This window comes from Tenrec ecaudatus, chromosome 1 (assembly GCF_050624435.1).
Source record: "Tenrec ecaudatus isolate mTenEca1 chromosome 1, mTenEca1.hap1, whole genome shotgun sequence".
In the NCBI taxonomy this organism is placed as follows: domain Eukaryota; kingdom Metazoa; phylum Chordata; class Mammalia; order Afrosoricida; family Tenrecidae; genus Tenrec; species Tenrec ecaudatus.
The window spans coordinates 128,662,676-128,683,271 of NC_134530.1; the positions used below are offsets into that span (position 1 = coordinate 128,662,676).

The 20,596-nt window shown below is 40.4% G+C and overlaps 1 non-coding gene across 1 annotated transcript; it reads right to left on the reverse strand.

Annotated features, from left to right (window-relative positions):
- Nucleotides 1-18,111: 18,111 nt before the first annotated feature.
- Nucleotides 18,112-18,232, reverse strand: LOC142437790 (small nucleolar RNA SNORA61). The gene has a single exon (XR_012782310.1). It is a non-coding gene; the product is annotated as a small nucleolar RNA SNORA61 (small nucleolar RNA).
- Nucleotides 18,233-20,596: the final 2,364 nt, after the last annotated feature.

Below are 20,596 nucleotides of genomic sequence, written 5' to 3' on the forward strand. Positions count from 1 at the left end.
TGAATTCAGTGGCACAAAAGAAGGACACAGAGCCTGGGGAGAGGTGGGGTTTCTCCCTGCTCCCTCTCTCTGGCATCCACGATGAAACATAGTAAAAGTTCATCAGAAATAAAATTATTCAAATGCTTTCCATTTACGGTGATGCATGTACTAAAACAAGGATTCCTTTACATTAACCAGTGGGGCGGGGGGCTGGTATTTCTAAACAAATTCATCATGCCGGGATTTGGAAGTGGAGGGTAGGGATATAGGGAGTGTACAATGCAATTAAGAGTTTCCTGGGGGGTATGGGGGGTAAGGAAGTGGTGTTAACAAACACAGGAACAAGAGGAAAACATGGGACCCAAAATGGTAGAGAGGGGGGAGTGGCAGGCCTGGTGGGGAATGATCAAGGGTAAGGTTGCTTAGAGAAGAGGTATACTCTAGCCCAGGTGGCGACGAAGCATGGTAGTAGGGCAGGAGGAAAGTCAAGGGAGATGGAGGAAAGAGCTAGGAGTCAAAGGGCATTTATGGAGGTCTAGACAAAGACATGTACATGCAAATATATATATGAGGATGGGGAAATAGATCTATGTGTCTATATTTATAGGTTAAGTATTAAGGTGGCGGAAGGACCTTGGACCTCTACTCAAACACTCCCTCAATGCATGAATACTTTATTTTATTAAATTGGAACTCTATGATGCTCACTCTCCCGACACAACTGCTGGAGCCAAAGGAGGTGAACAAGTAAATGTGGTGAAGAAAGCTGATGGTGCCCGGCTATCAAAAGAGATAGTGACTGGGGTCTTAAAGGCTTGAAGATAAACAAGCGGCCATCTAGCTCAGAAGCAACAAAGTCCACATGGAAGAACACACCAGCCTGTGTGATCGAGTGGTCCCGAAGGGATCAGTTACCAGGCATCAAAGAACAAAAAATCATATCATTGACTGCACACCTCCATGATAGGATCGCTGAAGACAAATGGGTGCATAAGCAAATGTGGTGAAGAAAGCTGATGGTGCCGGCTATCAAAAGAGATAGTGTCTGGGGTCTTAAAGGCTTGAAGGTGAACAATCGGCCATCTAGCTCAGAAGCAAAAAAGCCCACATGGAAGAAGCACACCGGCCAGTGTGATCACGAGGTGCCAAGGGACCAGGTATAAGGCATCATGAAAAAAAAAGATATATGTGTGTATGTATATATATGTGTGTGTGTATTTATGTGTATATGTATATGTATGTGTGTATATATATATATATATATATACATACCATATTAAATGAAGGGGGAAGTGCAGAGTGGAGACCCAAGGCCCAAGTGTCGGCCAATGGAGATCCCCTCATAGAGGGGTTTAGGAGAGGAGATTGGTTAATTAGGGTGCGAGGTAGTACCGATGAAGAACACAGCTTTCCCCCAGATACTGGATGCTTCCTTCCCCCAACTACCATGATCCAAATTCTACCTTGCAGGGCTGGATAGGGCAGAGGCTGTACACTGGTACATATGAGGGCTGGAGGTACAGGGAATCCAGGGTGGATGATACCTTCAGGACCAAGGGTGTGAGGGGTGATGCTGGGAGAGTGGAGGGTGAGTGGGTTGAAAAGGGGGAACTGATTACAAGGATCCACGTGTGACCTCTTCCCTGGGAGAGGGACAGCAGAGAAGTGGGGGAAGGGAGACTCCGGATAGGGCAAGATATGACAAAATAACGATGTGTAAATTACCAAGGGCACATGAGGGAGGGGGGAGAAGGGAGGGAGGGAAAAAAAAGAGGACCTGATACAGAGGGCTTAAGTGGAGAGCAAATGCTTTGAGAATGATTGGGGCAGGGAATGTATGGATGGGCTTTATACAATTGATGTATGAATCCCTAATAAAATGTAAAAAAAAGAAAAGAGGAGAAAAAAATGATTAGGGCAAAGAATGTACAGATGTGCTTTATACAATTGATGTATGTATATGTATGGACTGTGATAAGAGTTGTATGAGCCCCTAATAAATTGTTTAAAAAATAAGCTAATTAAATTAAATTAAAAAAAAAGAGTTTTCTTAGTTTGCAGGTAAACCAGGCTCCGCCTAAAGCCTATTCTGTGATGCTATGGAGTTGCCATATTTTACAATCGTCCATCAGGAATAGCAATTTAATATTTGAGGCCAAACCATGAAAGACTAGTTCTTAATCTCCTCAGTAAGTGTGTCCCTTTCATAGGTATTGTTTGTGGCACTCAGGAACCCGGTGGCATGGTGGTGACACGTTAGGCTGCTAACCACAGGGTTACCATTGCTCCTTGTGAGCCAATGTAGGCTTTCTTCTTCCATAAGTAGGCACGGTCTCTGTAACCCACAGTGCCAGTTTGACCCTGTTCTATGGGGTCTCTATGTGTCAGAATTGACTTGAAAGCAGTGAGTTTTGGAGTTCAGAAGATTCTCAGTAGAAAATCATGTTGTATATAATTTACTTACACAAGACTGATGTCCATGCACTATTTTATCTTTATTTTACAAAAGCAAGGAACTATCCTAAACCCAGACCTGAAACTACAAAGATGAATAACGTAAGATCCGTTCTCTACCCTCAATAAATGAACAGACTACAGAAGATTGATACACTAAGTAGAATACATAGAATACAGGGATTTTATGCATATGATGTTGTAGCTGAGTGATCAAGTGTCTTCTTTGTTGTGCCAAGAACTTTTTCAATGACTCCAAAGTTCTGAACACGGAGTCTTAATAGGTTAGTAGACATTCGATGGGTACATGAAGAGGCAAAGAAAGCATATTCAGGAGGCAGAAAGCACAGGACACCAACACACGTGGGTGTGTGAGAGAGCATGCTGCGCACATAGAGCGGCAAACCGATCAGCGTGTGAGGGGAGCACGGCTCTAGGTGCCTGGGAGGGAGGCCCAGCCGAGAGCTAGCAAAGCATGAGCAGGTTGAATAAGCTGTGGTGCTTTCTGGGGCGTCTTTTGTTCATGTCGATATCCATGTAAGGTTTTAAGAACACAATCACATTTTATTGGTGATGACAAAAAAGAAAAGCAACCTTATTAGCAGAGCAGAGAATGGCCAGAGAGAACATAGCAACAGTGAAGAAGAGGGGATGCATTCCCCAAGACTAACTGATTATTGATGAGGGGAAAGGAGCAATAGGAAGCTATTTACAACTTACCTGTTTCTCCTTTTTGGATCGTTGTGTGAGCTCCCGTTCGCTTCTAACTGGTCACTCTGGGCACGCCCGTATTGTCCAGCAAGCAGAGGGAGACGGGAAAAGAATCTTGTCAAGTCTCCCCAAGGGCAGCTTTGCTCCAGTCAGGGGAAACATTTTTATTTTTATTTATTTCCTGTCATGGTGACCACCTCCCACATTCTTGTCCTTGATAAACCCGTCAGAACATTTCTGGAGCACCCCTGTCAATCATGATGAACAAGGATTCGCTCCAAAAGAGAGCATAGTTCTGGCCACTAGCCCACGCATTGAGGAAATAGATTTGGCATATAGCACACGGGGAAAGAAGACTAGGAGGAGAGTGCGAAACAGTGGCTCCTTGATAATCGCTTTGTTTTTAATGATTTATTATTTATATCCTACTCATTGTATGTGTACATGTCCCTTATAGAGAGCTGTCAATTCCCATTAAGAAGGTCCATCTGTTAAAACCAGTACAAATTCATTCTCTCCTTTGAAATGCTTTGTACGGGATGATTCAAAATTCATTGGTGGTTGTGGGTTTTGCTGTTGTTTTCCAGCTTATGTCATATTACATAATTCTATAGGCTATGTTATGTAATCCTCTCAGCAGGATCTAAAGCAGCACCCACTATCAGCCTCATTAATATCTCTGTCATAAAGCATAGGAAAAGGCATGTCACATGGGTTATGAATCACCTGCTCTTAATCAAGGTCAGGTCTTAATGGCAAAGGGTTTGAACCAAAGTTATTTAAAAACTCAGTTTCCAGAGCTTGGGAACTTTGGGGACTGCAAATGTTTCTATGTTCTTTATCTGTTTCACTCCCCTCTATGGCTGACCTGTGGACGGAATGAGACTGCTAAGATAGAAAGGTGTCCAAATCAATCTCATTTCTGGACACTCCCTGAAGCTCACAGAAACCTTTGGGTCGAATTCATCAAAGTCCTTCAGTACAGCTTTCATAGAACTCAAGCAAAATCCAGGACACATTATAGGACACATTCAAAGGGAAAAAGAGAGGAATATGTATTAGAGAAATTCACATAAGAAGAAGAATGGAAGCATTCGGGTACAAAGCATTGGGGAGGAAGGCAGAACCCAACATATATTAATGGTTTATCGTTTAATTTGACATCGAAACCTCTCAGGTTTAATGTGTATGTGTGTGTTTGGGGGAGGTGCACATGCGGATGCCGAAACTCAATTGTCTCAATTGTTACATGTCATGATAGCGAGTTCTTCCGTTCACTCAGGACTCTTAAACTACAGATTCCACAGGGAATGGCAAATGATATTCAGGATGCACCCAAGCTTCCTTGAATGACAATGTACGTTGGCCCGACTAGTTCTTTCCCTGTATTTGTAGACTTCTGAGTCGGCTCTCTTCAGATTTGCCTCGAAATAGATGCGTGTCCTGGGAACAAGATAGACACCTACTAGATTATTCAGTGAGATGCCATCCAATTGTCTCATTTTAAAGAAATTAATCTAACTTTACAGGGGAATAAGTTCTATTGAGGATTCTATTCAGATCTGATAACAGTTGAATGCACTGTGCCATAAATCTCTAAGATTTAGGGTCTCCCCACCATTATGCTGCATTTGAAGAATGGATTGAGAATGCCCACGTGATCATATCACTGACTTCTCCCAGCGCTGCACAGATGGTCAGCAGACACTGACTTAAAGAAGCAGGCTTCTGTCTAATTTTAAAATATTCTTATTGCCAGCTAGTCTGAGAGATAGACTGAACTTCAGACAAGTCTCCAGATTCCTCTTGCCCTGCAATACTGAATGGATGAGAGCAAAATAGAAATTTCCTTTTCAGTTTTTGCTTCGGGTCCCGTGAGGAATTTTGCTTTAGATATTCTACTTCAATTGACTCTTCAGTTCGATTTTACTACTGCACCCTGAATGCGTGGAATTGTGGCAGGCGGAGGCCGAAAGGGAGTTGTTCACGTCCTTTCGGAAGAAAGCCAGCGCTGGGAGGTCTTGCTTCCCTATTCCATGCTCCCCAAATGCCTCATCGACGGCGCTTTTCCTCTGTTGCAGATGATATTGGGGAAACAGGGGACAGAATCCACTTCTTTAAGGTGTCTAGCTATTAATTCCTGTTCTCCTGAGAATAGGAGAACATTGGATGGAATGACAGGTTAAATATGGGCTCGAGCAGCTATTCAAATACTGCATAATCAGTTACCTTTCTTCAGCCAGCAAAGCTGAACTAGGCAAACTCCTTCCCTCATTTCCTCTCTTGCCTCCCACCTTTACTCACTATCGAAAACTGCAGCAGAACATGGTCAGATTTCTTCTTGCTAACTTGTACAAGTTCAGGCAATTGCTTATCGTCCTCTGATTAGAAGACTCTGCATGTACTGGCTAACCATGAGTGGGCATATGGCCATAGACCATTGTGCACAGTTGTTCTGTTATAGCTTCAGCGGGAACCGACATGGTGCTACCTCACAATAGCAGTTGTAGATCCTGAATGTGTACTTTGTGAATGTACATAACACATAGCTCAATAATCACCTTATGATTTGTTTTCTGATAGATGATTATTTTTCAGGCATCCCAATTTTAATATGTTTAAATATTTTATTGATAATATGTGGAAACTGAGGAGCTAGGCATGCATCAAATACATGTCTGTACACATCGGTAGGTTTTTTGTGGTTACCAACAGAATGGAAAATTTATAAATCCTGCAGACAATCTCCACATACGTTTCATGCAGTTTCAGCAATCTCTTCTGCTAAAAGCAAGGTTTTATTTTATATTTTCAGTGTCATAATCAGATTTGGGTATGGATTTACCAAAGGGAAATATTATGTTTTTTGTCTATGAGGATACTAATCACCAATCTCTGTCAGACTTTGAATGCAGGAGGCACATACTGAATGCCAGACACAATAATGCATTGAGTAATAGAGCTCAGCTATGTCGACTCTGGGAAATTATTTTGCTCAGAGATTTTCATCCCAGTACATTGTAACTGAATCCACACCAGCTCCCTTCATCTTCCTCGTTCAGTGATAACTGAACATGGAATGGATGGGTTACGTAGACACTCAATAGCAGCACACACTACAGTTTGGGATAAGAATTCTTTTCTGAGATGTACACATTTGTTTTTTCCCTGTGACTGCTCACATCCTATGTCAGAATGGCCAGTGTTTGTCACCTGTAGGAGTTAATACGGCTAGTGCTCAACGTGTACTGATTTGCACACATCAGCTAGAGCTTCAATTAGATCCCAAGACGCATTTATCGCAGGGGCTCACAAACTTTAATGTGCATAAGAATAACCTGGTTTGCTTGCTAAAAATGCCCCTCAGGCCCCACTTAGGCATAGACTGGGACCCCTGGAAGAAATTCTGATTCTCTGGGTCTGCAGTCACTTTAAAATTTGCATTTTAATAGACATCTCCAGGTAATTCTGCTGTAGTTTGCCTCTGGATAATACTCTGTGGGACACTGCTTTAGAGCTTGCATGCTACAAATAATCATGTTCCTTTATTCTTTCAGCAGGGCTTTTCTTATTTATATTCCAACATCAATGTACATAGATGCATATAACAAACATAAACACATCCCTAACTAATGGATATGTAAGAGGTCTCTGGAAGCAAATCAGTCACCTTTACCCCCACTGGGCATGCGGCTCCCATGCAAGTCTAACCCGTTCGATAAGTTGGTGTTTGCTTGGTTTGCTTCACAAAATGAAGCCTATAAACCCTGCACCAGAGGTGTCTAAACTACTGATATCATTTTAGAAAGCAGACAGCAATAGTCAGTGCCCACAGAAAAGAGAGTTACTGTATTGGTTTTGCTTTCCTTGGGGGACAAGCACCCCACTTGTCTGCTCTTTGCTTGGGGATGGGTAATAATCTCGTTTGGGATTTAATAAAAAACTGCCCTCAAATCAAAGCATTAGAGGATGTAATCATGCATTTCACTTGATTCATTCATTAGTTTTCACCTGAGAGCCTCGGGTTCTATCATTCCCAAGGAGAGAAAGCTATGTTGCTTCCTCTTTGCATCTCCCAGCCCCCCTCCCTCAGCCCAGAAAACTTAGTTTTATCAGCTCAGCCTGACTCAAAGGAGCAGTTCCTGGAAAGTACCTTGCAAGATTATCCTTCTGACTTTGATACACCCTTTACCTTTCCTTCCCCCTTTCTTCCTCTCTTCTCTAATCTCTGCTTTCCCCCGACCATCCCTGATACAGAAGTGGTATTTTAGAAAAATACTTAAAGTAAGATGAAAACAAAAAGTCTTGTGAATTCAACTACAGTTTATTCTCTTTCTCACAGTCAGTAGTTTTCACCAGATGCACCGGTACCTTTTTGGAATGTTGTTCTCTTTTGTCACGAGAAGAGGATTGTACATCTGGTTTGAGCTGCCGCACAGTAGGGAGCTTTTGTCGTTGTTCCAAGGCAATTGAAGCAAGCCCGTACAGAAATATTCTTCTTCACGTACAAAGCAAGGAAAATGGTATTTTAAAATAAATCAAAGAATTCAATGTGGAGGTAAATTGAGCCAATTAGTTAAGGATTTGTTAAACCAGATTTCAACACTAATATTAAAATCCAAATATTCTTTAAAGAGACTGTATTTCTATGGAATTTCTATTTACAAAGATGACAATCAGTTGAGAAAGGATGGGCACAAGACAAGTTCTAAACAATGGAATTTTTTATCACCAAGTGAGCACATTTTTTCCCTGAAGGCCATCTCTTTCCTCTCTAACCGCATATATATTGCATCCTTCAGAGAGGATGTGAAATCCCCTAGATCAGTCACGCCACAGTGAAAACAAACCTAAAGGCATTAAAGTCCCTCCATGGGTTACCAGTGGCACGTGGTCATGGATGCTAAGTTAATGGTATCCTATCTTCATTGTGTAAAGCAAGGATGTTCCTTTGAGGATTATCGTGTACCTGACCCAGTCAATGGTATTTTCAAATGCCTCGTATGCATGTGAAGGTTGGACATTGACTAAGAATGACCGAAGAAGAAGAAGAAATAGATGGATTTGCATTGTGGTACTAGCGAATACTAGTGACAGTACCATGGGCTGCTAAAACGACGCTCTGATCTGTCTTAGAAGTATAACAAGAGACAAGACTCCTCACATACCTTTGGAAGGGAGGGGGAGAAGAGTATAACTAGGAGAAGCGTTTTCTAGCCTAGAAACTAACAAGAAAATATAAGATTACAGCAGACACCCAATTATATGAATGAGCTTCTGAAAAGTTGTTGTAATATTGATGACTCAGAGGTGCAAAATCAACATTCACGTTCCTAGAAAATGGTGCCACGATGTATCGAGTGACACTTATTTATGTAAGAAACGTGGTACCTCACTTCCAAGCAATTTGACAAATAAGAACATTCCCAAATCTCTGTGAACCTATGGTCCTAGGCTTCCAATTGTGCTCTACAGAGGGCAGAAGAGTCCGTGGAATCTGTTCAGAAAGACTGAAAGCACCCATATTTAAACTTCGACTGCAGGGGGTGTCATGATCTAGACCCCAGTAGTGAATGATATGGGAGGTAGGTGTCCTTCAGCTTGTTCTGACTCACAGCCACCCTCTTTTCAACAAGTGGAAACAGGCCTGGTTCAGTGCCACCCTCCCCCTGCTCTTTCTGCTCTCACGGCTGCAGCCCTGGGTCAATCCATCTCATATGGGAGCTTACTCACTTGTGTTGACTTTCTACGTTACCAGGCATGAGTCCTTCGTCTGTCATACATCTCGCCTGGTCGTCTGGATTCTGTCATAAGTTTCTCCCCATGTTCCCCAGTTGTACGGTTGGCTCTGGTCCCATGTCCGCAGAGAAGTGAAGGATTGAAGAAAACAAACAAGTGAGTTGGGAAGCCAGTGTCACCGAGTTATTCTGATTACAGCCAAGAGACTTGCTCTGTAGCACATAGGGTCACCTGTGTCACCAGTGTCACCAGAGGGGAATGTGTTTTTGTTTGTTTTAACTAGTGTTAGGGTATAATGGCAGATACATAGGGGTGGAATCCTCATTGTGGAGGGATGAAATGTAAGATCCTGAAAGACAAAACCACCAAATGTTGTTTTTAAATTTAATATCTGTATGTTGAAAGCCTGGAAGTGGGATTTCTTTTGTCCGATTTGAAGACTATATTTTCATAAACAAAGGGATAGCTTGGTTGGGGAGAATATTTTTGAAAGGACGCTCAGAGGGTGGTACGATCTAGGGATTCTCAAACCTAACCTCATTATTTGAATGTAGATTCCAGTTCAGTGAATTTGTCCTAGGAATCTGTGATTTTTAAACATTTCAAAGATGATTCAGATAAGTTGCTGATGTATTACTGGACCATATCCTCCAAGACGTTGCTGTATAATAAATGTAATAGTTTGATGTGTCTACATTTCTTTCTCTCATTCAAAACTTCAGAAATGTACATCTCCCTCTAATGGGATAAGTACAGGTAAACAAAACCCAAACTCTTGGCTGTATTAGAGAATAGGACTTCTCTTGGACTGTAATCTTTTTTAATCCCAGCTCCCAGACTGTAATCTTTACAGGAGCAAATGACCAGACTTTCCTTCTGTGGTGCTGCTAGGTGAATAGCAATGCCCAACCTTCCCGTTAGGAGCTGAGGGGAAACCATGCATACCACGCAGGGACTTTCTTACATGATGAGGATTTTTAAAAAGATAATGCTCATAAAAGAAGTGTGAGCAACAAAGAGTAGGCATCACACATTGTAGAATTTGTATGTCCGAAACCTGTGAATCTCATTAGATGTGGGGAATGGATTATTTACGCTTCCCCTTTTCTTCAGTGTTTGATGACAATTATTTCTAGATCCCTGCTTACAACTCCTGCTTACAGGAAAATTTGCTGTCTTTGAAAAATGGAGTAGGACTTTGGAATAACTCAGACATCTTTTATATCTAGCTCTTTTATTATTGTTTAATCCTAGCTACTTGCTTCTATGTAGAACTTCATAACTTAGGCTGATGTTAATATGTCATAACAAAAGATTTTTCTTACTATATATCAATAGATGGTTGTTGTAGAATCTTTAGATATTATATATATACAGAAAGAAGAACGGGATAAACTCATTTTTCCATGGTATTTACGGTAATGTTTTAGATTACCATAGATTATAGGAATCATTTATTCCTATAAAATAGTAATTACATTAATTTCTAAAAGATAAAAAATGTAATTAAATTTTTTCTGCTTAACAGGATCTTAAGCTGTCTATGCATGCGCATGTCACACTGTTCATTATAAGTTTTTGGAGACATTATTTTTTGTTTATAGATATTTTAGTTCTTTTCAGCTAATTGCAACTGTTGAAGATATTCCATGAACAATGGTAGTTGAAGATGTGCATACATAAACAGATGGATATTTATCCAATTACCTTACTAGTCTATGATCACTGAGATAATTGGCTGATACGTGTCCAATTGTTTTTGAAGTTATGAGTATTTAAATTTGAAGTGTATTTTCAACACAAAATTCTTTTTCGCTTTCTCTTTTCTTTTCTGTACGATAACACCAAATGTTTGAATTTGAGTTCCTTTCTTCTCAAATTAAACACAGTTTTTTTTATAATTTATGAATTCTTATAGCTTTCCTTTGTGAATTAACTCAGATTACGCATTCATTAAAAAAGTTGCATTTTACTGTTTTTCTGATTGCTGAGCTTATTTTATATTATTTTATCTATTCAGATATCTGTCCCTTCTCATGAGTGTCAACAATAAGTAGATGTACATGAATCAGGGCTTTTATTTCAGCTCACTGGCCTCCCCAAACCTCACCCATTGCTTACCTGTCAGCCAACCTGTGCAGCTGTTTCTCCTGGCACATCAGGTCCTCTGAACTTGGGTTTGGTTTGTTTTCCTTTGGAAACGGCTTGCATTTCACACTGAGATTAGAATCAGGAATGAGCTCCCTGCTGAATAGCTTACAGGATAAAGTTTAGATGATAGTAACACAACATTTATATTTAAGGTTTGTTTCATGGCATACACCTCCTGATGTGATTAATAGACAGCAAAACCTGAATTCATTTGGCCATTGCTGAAAAATTCATCTGTGCTGATTGGTCAAGGCCTGCCTGAACACACTCCCATGTCTTGAATGGGTCTAGAACTCCATGTCCCCATTGCATGATTTGTCCAGATAAATCTGACAGGAATAATATTTCAGTCCTAATCCAATCTGACACAGGCTCCAAGATTAAATTTCGAGATAAGAAAGTCAAAATTGGCTTTAAACTAGATAATCATTTCTAATCAAGTAGATATTAACAGAATATGTCATTGAGACTTTGCTATCCCTATTGTTATTTAATAATCATTTTAACTCAAGCACATTAATTAACCTTGCTCAATCTCAGTTTCCTCATCTAAAATGCGAGGCCAATAAAATGTAATTGATATGGCATTTCCCAATACTCATTATATTTAAAATGCTAGGCCTAGTTTATACTTTTTGGGGGCTATTAAATGAAAGCTGTCTTCAGTGAATACCAGACTCTAATATAAAATACAAAGTGACTGATGCATCTTTAGAACTTTCTTTATGTTGTCAGTAGAAATGGAAGATTGGGATATTTACCAAAAATTCTTAAAGACACCTTTTACCATCAATCTGTGCAAAAACTTTCCATGTGATTTGTTAAGTAAGAACACATTAGCCTTCTAGATAACGCCCTGGCCGCAATGGGAACGGGGTGCGTTTTTTTTTATTATGCCCTTTAATGCCTCAAACTTCTCCACCCTGTTCAACAGGTCATACATAAGGTGGACTTCAAAGAAATATTCTTTCATCATCTGAATAAAAAGCTCCTACATATATACTCTAGTCCATTGACTTATTTGTTCTCCTGAATATTCTACTCTGACATAGGCAAACATTTCTACCTCTAAAGTAAAGCTAATACACATTGAGCAGGCAAGCAATTTGAAAATTTCAAAATTGACAAGTTTGAGGTGGCACAGAAGGCATGGCAACAACTTGAAGCTATTTCTAAGGAACAATTTTAAATAAAATATGTGTAATATTGAAACTTGTAGCTATGGCTATCTAGAATTTGGAAAACTACATTGTAATAAGTTATCTTCTAAAATGTAGTTTAGTCCATTATTTCAGTCTCCTCTTTCTTCAACATGTGGTATTTCCAGAACTTATTCATCTATGTGATGGTTCTGCTGATTCAGTTCTCCCGCAGCAGGCCTCGCTGCCCGTCATTGACACTTCTGGGGGAACGCCGACTTTGTGGAAGGTAAAATGCTTCTTTGCGTGGTTAGATCTCACTGTAGAATGGCGGTGGGTATTGAAATCCATGAGAATGTGGGCCCAAAACAAGAAGAAAGTATTGAATACTAAAGAAGTGATGGGAAAGGAAATCTATGGTTTTGTGGAGGATTCAAAGAAGGAAAATAAAACTTAGGCCCACGGCAGGGGCAGGACCCAGGGAAGAAGGAAGAAACCCCGTCGGCATCTTACAAGGAAGGCTAGAGGGACCTGCGGTGTGAGTGTTTTGCTGTTTGCTTCTGTTTTGATTTGGAGGCAGGAGAGAAACCCCCGTATTTGAGACTGTTTTCTAGAAGCACGAAGTTACTAAGATGGTTTGTTAGGTCACCATGACATGAAAAGTTTGAAATCTCTTTGATCAATAGGAAACCAGTTTTAGATAACGCTGATTTTCTATTGATTGCTGACATCTTCTTCTTAATGAATAAGCAGGGGCTTTACTCAGTGTGCTTTGATAAGCAGCCACTGGAATTTCTGTTTCATAGTGGACATTCTTGGCCCTTAAATAAAACTGGGACACAGAAATGCCCCCTTCGGTGTACGTGCTTGCCCTGTAGAGCCTGGAGTGCAGTTGCAGATGCAGTCATGTTCAAAGTCAGCACCCTCTCATTTGACCTTCCTTAGGGCCCATTTCAATTTGTTCTAGTGTTGAGTATGTTTTGCTTTCTTTCTGAGATTGCTATCTATTTTACTTTGCTATTCTCATCAGATTTATCATTGTTTGTTTGTTTTTTAATTTTTTTCTGTATACGACATCCAGGATAGGTAAATTTGTAGATAGAGTAATTGAATTAATGATCTCTTGAGGGTGTGGTAAGAGAGGTTGGGGGACAATGAGCAGGAGTTAATAACAATGAGTAAACGATTGAAGAAAACATTCTAAAACTGATTGTCATGATGATTTTTCAATTCTTGATGTGATTAAACTATTGAATTATAAGAATTCTGTCTTGGAAATGATGATGGCGACATATGTACAAATATGCTTGATACAATTGATGTATGGGATGTTATAAGAGTTGTAAGATCCTCAACTGATTTAAAAGAAAAAGAATTATATGCCACTAAAACTGTTGGGGAAAAGAATGCACATTAGTAATTATAGTATGAAATAAATGTTTCCAATTTGCTTTAAGAGATATCAAAAGCCTTTGCCTGTTGTGTCTGGCTTTCATTTTAGAAAATGTGAATATTTGTACAATAATCCATTGGGTGATGTGGTAGTTACATAATCTGTTGTCAATTTGAGTGGTTTATGAGTGAAGGGGTGGAATCTAACCTGTCAATCAAGATATAACCAAGGAAGCCTCTGTGTGGGCATGGCCTTCTCCTGAGAATTCTGGGAACTCCTTTTTGTCCTCCTTGGAGGCAGGAGACACTTCTCTCTCTCTGATGACTTCCTGTGAGACATCCCTGAGGAGAAGTCACATGGACCTACCCTGATGCAGCCCTGGGTGCTGGAGGAGCTCCGTGGAGACCCCTGCCAGTGCTGAGATGCCTCTACTGCCATTGACTTGGCATGCACTGGCCTACGGTCGTCCTGCATTCAGCATCATTGCATGTGTTTCGTGAGTCAGAAGAGGACTGTATTGACTGGTATGGGACATGTGGGCTAATATCAGACTTAGGGACTTGAATGTTTATGAACTTGTTTCTCTACCCAAACTAACACAGGTGGCAAGTCTGTGATCAGTGTAAAAACACAGGGAGTTTGCCTTTGTGCCCATGTTTACGCTTCCAGGTGCATATGCTGCATGTTGTTGTTGTTGTTCGGTGCCTTTGAGTTGGTTCTGACTCATAACAACCCTAAATACAACATAGCAAAACACCACCCTATCCAGGACCATCCTCACAATTGTTCTTTGTATGAGTCCACGGTTGCAGCCACTGTGAGTCCATCTTCCTGAGGCTTTTCCTCTTTTGCTCAAGTCCTTCCCTGTTTAGAAGCAAGATGTCCTTGTTCTGAGACTAGTCTCTCCTGATACCAGATCCAAAGCAAGTGAGACACAGTCTCACCATCCTTACCTCAAAGAAGCATTCTGCCTGTGTTCCTTCCAAGGTGGAGCTCTTTGTTCTTTTGGCGGTGTATGTCACTTCATTATTCTGCTCTAACACCGTCGTTCAAAGACACCCATTTTCCTCATCTTCTTTACTTTAGGGCCAACTTCCCCATGAATCTAAGGCTACTGACAGTTCCATGGCTTGGGTCAGGTTTGCCTTAGTCCTCAAAGTAGCACCTTTGCTTTGCAACACTAGAAAGAGGTTTATCAAATGCAAAGCATTCACGTTTGCATCCCTTGACTGCTGCTTCCGTGAGTATGGATTGTGGGTCCCAGTCTGATGAAGTCCCTGAGAAGCTCAGCCATTTCCAAGCTGATCAGGGTGCTGCTACCTATTGGTCGACCTATTCTGAGAATTTTTACTTTTTTTATAGTCAGTCATAATCCATACCGAAAGCTAGAATTCTTGATCTTCATCAGCAAGTGCTTCACGTCCTCCTCTCTTTCAGCAGGCATGCTAGTTAATCACCTTCCTCCCAGTCCCTCTTCTTCATCGAATCCTGCTTCTCTGAATATTTGCGGCACCTGCAGATCACATAAGTGTGGAGATAGGGTACAATACCGATGCACCCTTTCCTGGTTTGAAGCCATGCAGTGTCCCCTTGTTCTGGTTGAAGGATTACCTCTTGGTCCATGTACAGGCTCTCCATGGGCACAATGAAGTGTTCTGAAATTCCCATTCTGCTCAAGATTCTCCATAGTTTATGATCCACCCAGTCAAATGCCTTAGCATACTCAATGGAACATAAGTAAATATCTTTCTGATAGTTTCTGTTTTCAGCCAAGATTCATCTGACATCAGCAATGATAGTCCTTGTTCCATATACTCTTCTGAATTCAGCTAGAAACTCTGGCAGCATCCTGTCAATCTACAATGCCCACGGATCTAAGGGTTTCTTTGCAGCCCTGATCATCCACTAGCAGTAGAGTGGAGAGAAAGAGCAACGAAAGTGTGCATAGGAGTCCTTGTGTACCATGTTCAAATGCTGCATGCTTTGCATTTGAAAGGGCAACTTATGCTGTGTTGTACATTTTTTTCTAACCTAGAAATTCCTTTGCTATAAAATAATTGTGTTTTCACACAAGTAATGCAAGTGTTATATGGATTTTTACAAATACCATAAGCCCCCCATACGCTAGTGTCTTAAGCACATTCCCTCTAACTGCCATACAGTCAACGTGGACTCAGTGACCCTCGAGGGCAGGGTAGAGCCACCCGTCTGGGTTTCTGAGACTGTCACTCTTCTTGGGAGTAGAAAGCCCCTACATTATGTGCATTCTATGTCGAAAAGCAAGCACGGTACTTTAGATGAAGTGAACCAAATGCAAAAGTCTCCTGCTGTGGGGCTTAACTTCAAATGCTCTTGAACATATTGCATCAAGTCAATACATCGGACTGGCAGCAAATATTTACTTGCAAATTTAATAATGCAGTTTAGCTACTGAACACATTCACTACTTGTAAACAACCGGAAGGGAAGTGGCTCTTAGGTTGTTTTAAAATGACTTTAGATCTCAGCTACTACTATATGTTGCCACAATATTTTTATAATATTTTATTAATATTTTGTCTCTTTTTGAAGCCATCTTTAATGTTTCAAGTTTAATCCATAAACATACTAGTAAAATGAAGCCTAAAGTAAATGTACAAAATATATTTTATTGGTCAGATATTATTTATTTGAAGTGTTTTATTCTAGTCTTTTGTTGACAGTACATTTTTACTATTACATTGTTGTAGGCCTACTGGGACATAGACTTCCTATGTGTTCAAAGTGGCGAAACCAAGTGGAAAAGAAGTACCCGACTTCTTCAGGCTCAGGATTAAGGCAACCTCTAAGATAGCTGTCCCTGCCTTATCTTGAAGGTTAGGTTCCAGCCTTCACAAGCATGGATCAAAGATTAGGAAGAGGGGCATGATGGGGGTGGGTAGTGGGGTCTGAGGGCGTCATGTCATGTAATGCAAAAGAGAAAGCTTTTAAATATTCTTTCCTTAAAGATGTTTCCCTAAATTGCATAAATCCCAAGTTTCACAACATATGGCTCAATCTATAGATGGAGGTAGATTTCTTTCTCTCTGTATAGGGGAAGATAAGATAGTTTACTTAAGTGCTCTTATGAGGGAAATGAAATAATCTGCTATCATAATTAAATAAACCATCATAAATATGCTAGAGATTTGCAAGTGAAATGTCAAGCTTTAGAAAGCATCATTTTATAAAAGCCTTCTGGATCTAATTTTTTGAACCTTTAGTTTTTGTTATTATTTTCTGATTTCAAATGAATATTGTGGACTTATGGAAAAATTGATATTATTTATGTCTTATTGATATCCACATGCTTTAGTTCAATCAATTTAGAAATAGTGTTAACAATGTGTTAAGTTCCTTTGAGTCAGTTCAGACCCATAGTGACCGTATGGATACAGACAAAAGCACTGCATGCTGACAATTGTTCCCATGTCCGCGCCCATTGCCGCAGCCACGGTGCCAATCTATCTTGTCAAAGGTCTTCCTCTTTTTTTTTTGTTGCCTCTCCACTTTACCAAACATGATGTTCTTCTTCAAGGACTGATCTCTCCTGACACTATGTCTAACGTGTGTGAGACAAAGTCTTGTCATCCTTGCCTCTAAGGAGCAGACTTCTTCCAAGGCAGATCGGTTTTTCCTTTGAGCAGTCCATGATACTTTCAATATTCTTCTCCAGCACCACAATTCAAATGTATTGATTCTTCTATGGCCTTCCTTATTCAATGTGTAACCTTGGCATGCATGTAAGGCAATTGAGAACACTATGGCTTGGGTGACACGCATCTTAGACCTCAAAGTGCCATCCTTGTTCCTCAATACTCTCAAGGGGTCTTGTGCAGCAGATTTTCCTAACGCAGTATGACTTTTCATCTGTTGACTGCTGCTCCCATGACCATTGACTGTAGATCCGAACAAGATGAGATCCTTGACAATTTCAACCTATTTTCCCATTGATTGTGCTGCTACCTATTGGTCCATTAGTGAGGATTTTGGTCTTCTTTACAGTGAACTGCATTCTATCCTGAAGGTTGCAGTTGTTGGATTCAAGCCCTCCTTACTTTCAGCAAGCAAGGTTGTCCTAAATGTTTATATACTTAGTGACTTTAGATATCTGTGAATACTATTAATGCAAGTAGAAAATATACACATGCACATTGGAAAATAAATGAGAAAATGCATACATATACATAGGGAATATGTAATCAAAACAACGGAAAGACACTGAACTCCTGAGTAAAGTCCAAGTGCTTTCCCAGGGTCAGTGTTCCCCAGACTCTGGCCTCTGCTTGCCTCTTCAGGCTCAACATTGGTTGCTATCTTCCTAATAGGGTATTCAAGAGCAATGGTGAACTATCTCTAGTTACATGAATATGTCATATTTTTATACTTTCTGGTACTTTGTTTCTGTTGTGTGTGTGTGTGTGGTGGGGGTGGGGGATACGTTTTTCTTATTTGCCTGGGAATCTCACTGAAGCCTCCGTTTTCTAAAATATTCTTTTTTATTTATTTATTTATTTATTTTTACCCTGTCTGAAACTAGCCCGGGCTCCAAGAGCACTGAGGGGCAGGCTTCAATGTTTCTTTTCCTCCTTTTACGACCACCCAGACCAGTGTTTTGATCCGATGGGAAAGGGAACTGGAGGGTTCTAAAATATTCTTTTGTTGATCCTCAAGCAAGGTTCACGACATCTGTGTGCTTCTTCTGCTCTGTCACAGAGGCGGACACTTCGAGGCGAGGGGAGAGAGAGAGAGAAATGAATATGGGAGGGATGGAGGTGGAACGTAGGAAGGAAAAGAAACAGTTGCTCTCCCTTGCTATCCATTCTCTCTCTGGCTCTTCACTTCAAAACCTAGCATCTTAAGCCAACTTCTGGGACCAGAACTAAAATGCACAGATGATACTACCCTTTGGACATTGCCTGCCCCATGTGAGTTCAGAAAGGTATCTGCCTTAAATGTCAACTGGATACTAGTTGCAGACCATGTCACCTTCATGTAAGTGAGTATTCAAAATGTTGCTAATACAAAATGAAGACTTATAAGATGAAAGGCTTTACTCCATTATAAAAATTTTAACTGCTACCCTACTTTGGGGAAAGCTGAGAAGAAAACAGGTGCTCATCCCATTAGGCACTGCTTAAACCCTAGCTGGTCTCTTCTCTCTGACATCATCACACGGTTCCATGCCTGCGGGGAGCCCTCTTGCTCACCCCAGAAAGGCCCCCGCTGTGAATAGGACGTCTCCTCACACCCTCTTTCTGTGTGTGGCATCACCAGTCTTGACGTCTCAGCTGAAGATTGGGTGGGATTCCCTCCTGCTTCTGGAGAATGGTTACACAACAGCGTCCCTCATGCTTGCGAAGCACGTCAAGGACAAAACCCTCATAAACAGTACACACCAATTACAAATACGATTGCCCATCACCCTTTCAATTTCCTTTCTTGAAAAACATTCCTGTTAGACCGTGTTCTGGGATGATATGCTTTAGATGCAGTTCAAAATAACGAAGTGGATTATAACAACTTCCTGTTTATCCAGCAGGGTCACACAATCGACCACAGGTTCTCAATTGAAGGCATGTGGTCTCGGTGCTGGACAAAACAACTTCCAATTACAGCTGGGGACCGTCTTACACAGTCACCTTTCCAGAAAGAGGAAACAGAGTCACTGAATAACCCACCTTCTGAATCTTTTTATGCTTGCATTTGTTTGTCTACATAAAATGTCATTTCCTTCTACAATCCTAACATTTGAATGGTTTATACTAAGATAAGTATATAAAATAAACCCCTATTTTCTATGTTTGTGTCTTCAAAATAGAATGAAATTTGCTTTGGATATTTCACTTAAGACTTAAATTATATTTTTCTTTAGGTTAATTTTTCACTCGAATTAAAAATCTCGATCTGATATTCAATTGCTTGGATTTTATTCAAATCTCATTTACATTTATTAAGTGCTGACTCTCCTTGTGCTGGACTCTATCACAAATGTATTATTTTATTAATTTCCTTATTTAAAATTGAGTTCAATATGATGTGGCCATTAAAGGGTAATATTAATTATCTTCCTTATACCTCTCCAAACACCCTCTTCTTTCTACTGCCTTCTCCTTCTGGGATCTATGAACCTACAGTGAGATTTCTGAATGGTGCATCATTTCTTTACGAGGGCAATCTCTTACATTTAAATGATGTTTCCTTCTGTGGTTAGAAGTAGATCTTCTTAAGGTCAAACAATCCCTGTAATTTGGAGGGAAAATGTCCCCAGGAGGACAGAGTTGGCAGCCCAGATCTACAGGCTACCAGTCTGCTTGCTTTTAAATGAGGAGACAGTTCTATTAGGCAGAAACTCCAATCCCGACCTGCAGAAACCGCTCTTTTTCCAAGTAGAGCATTAGAAACCAGCAGCAGAGAGCAGTATGGAGCTATTTTTAAAACCAGACAACCAGGAGAGCGGAGGAGCTGAGGGAAAGGCAGGGGGAGGGGCAAGAAAAGGTTCTAAAGCTGCCCAAGGTCTTAAATAGGGTTTCTCTTTAGATATACTCCACGCCTACCCGCCCCCCTCACCCCGCCCCACTCTATAGTTGGTCTGTGGGTGGAAAGAAAATTCAGATACCTTACCCCATTCCTTATGCTTTTTAAAAAATAGCATTTTCTAAAGGAAAGACAAACAATAGATGTGTATTTATATATCAAGTCATATATATGTGTGGACATATATTATGTATAAGTATGTATATATGACATACATTACTTATTTAAATGTACTACTAGCCCTAAGCATGGTTTAGGAAGGATGAGTTCAGAATTCAGTTGTGTTGACCGCACTGGAGTTCCAACAGGAAATATTAATCTGCATTCTATATGCATCCTGACGATCCAAAGCTCTCATGTTCTTAGACAAGCTTATAGATAGATACAGTTATCTACAACCTGATTTCCTTCTAATATTTTCTCTTCAATTCCCTTGGTAATTCTTTGAGTTAGAGGATGTTATTATACTGTT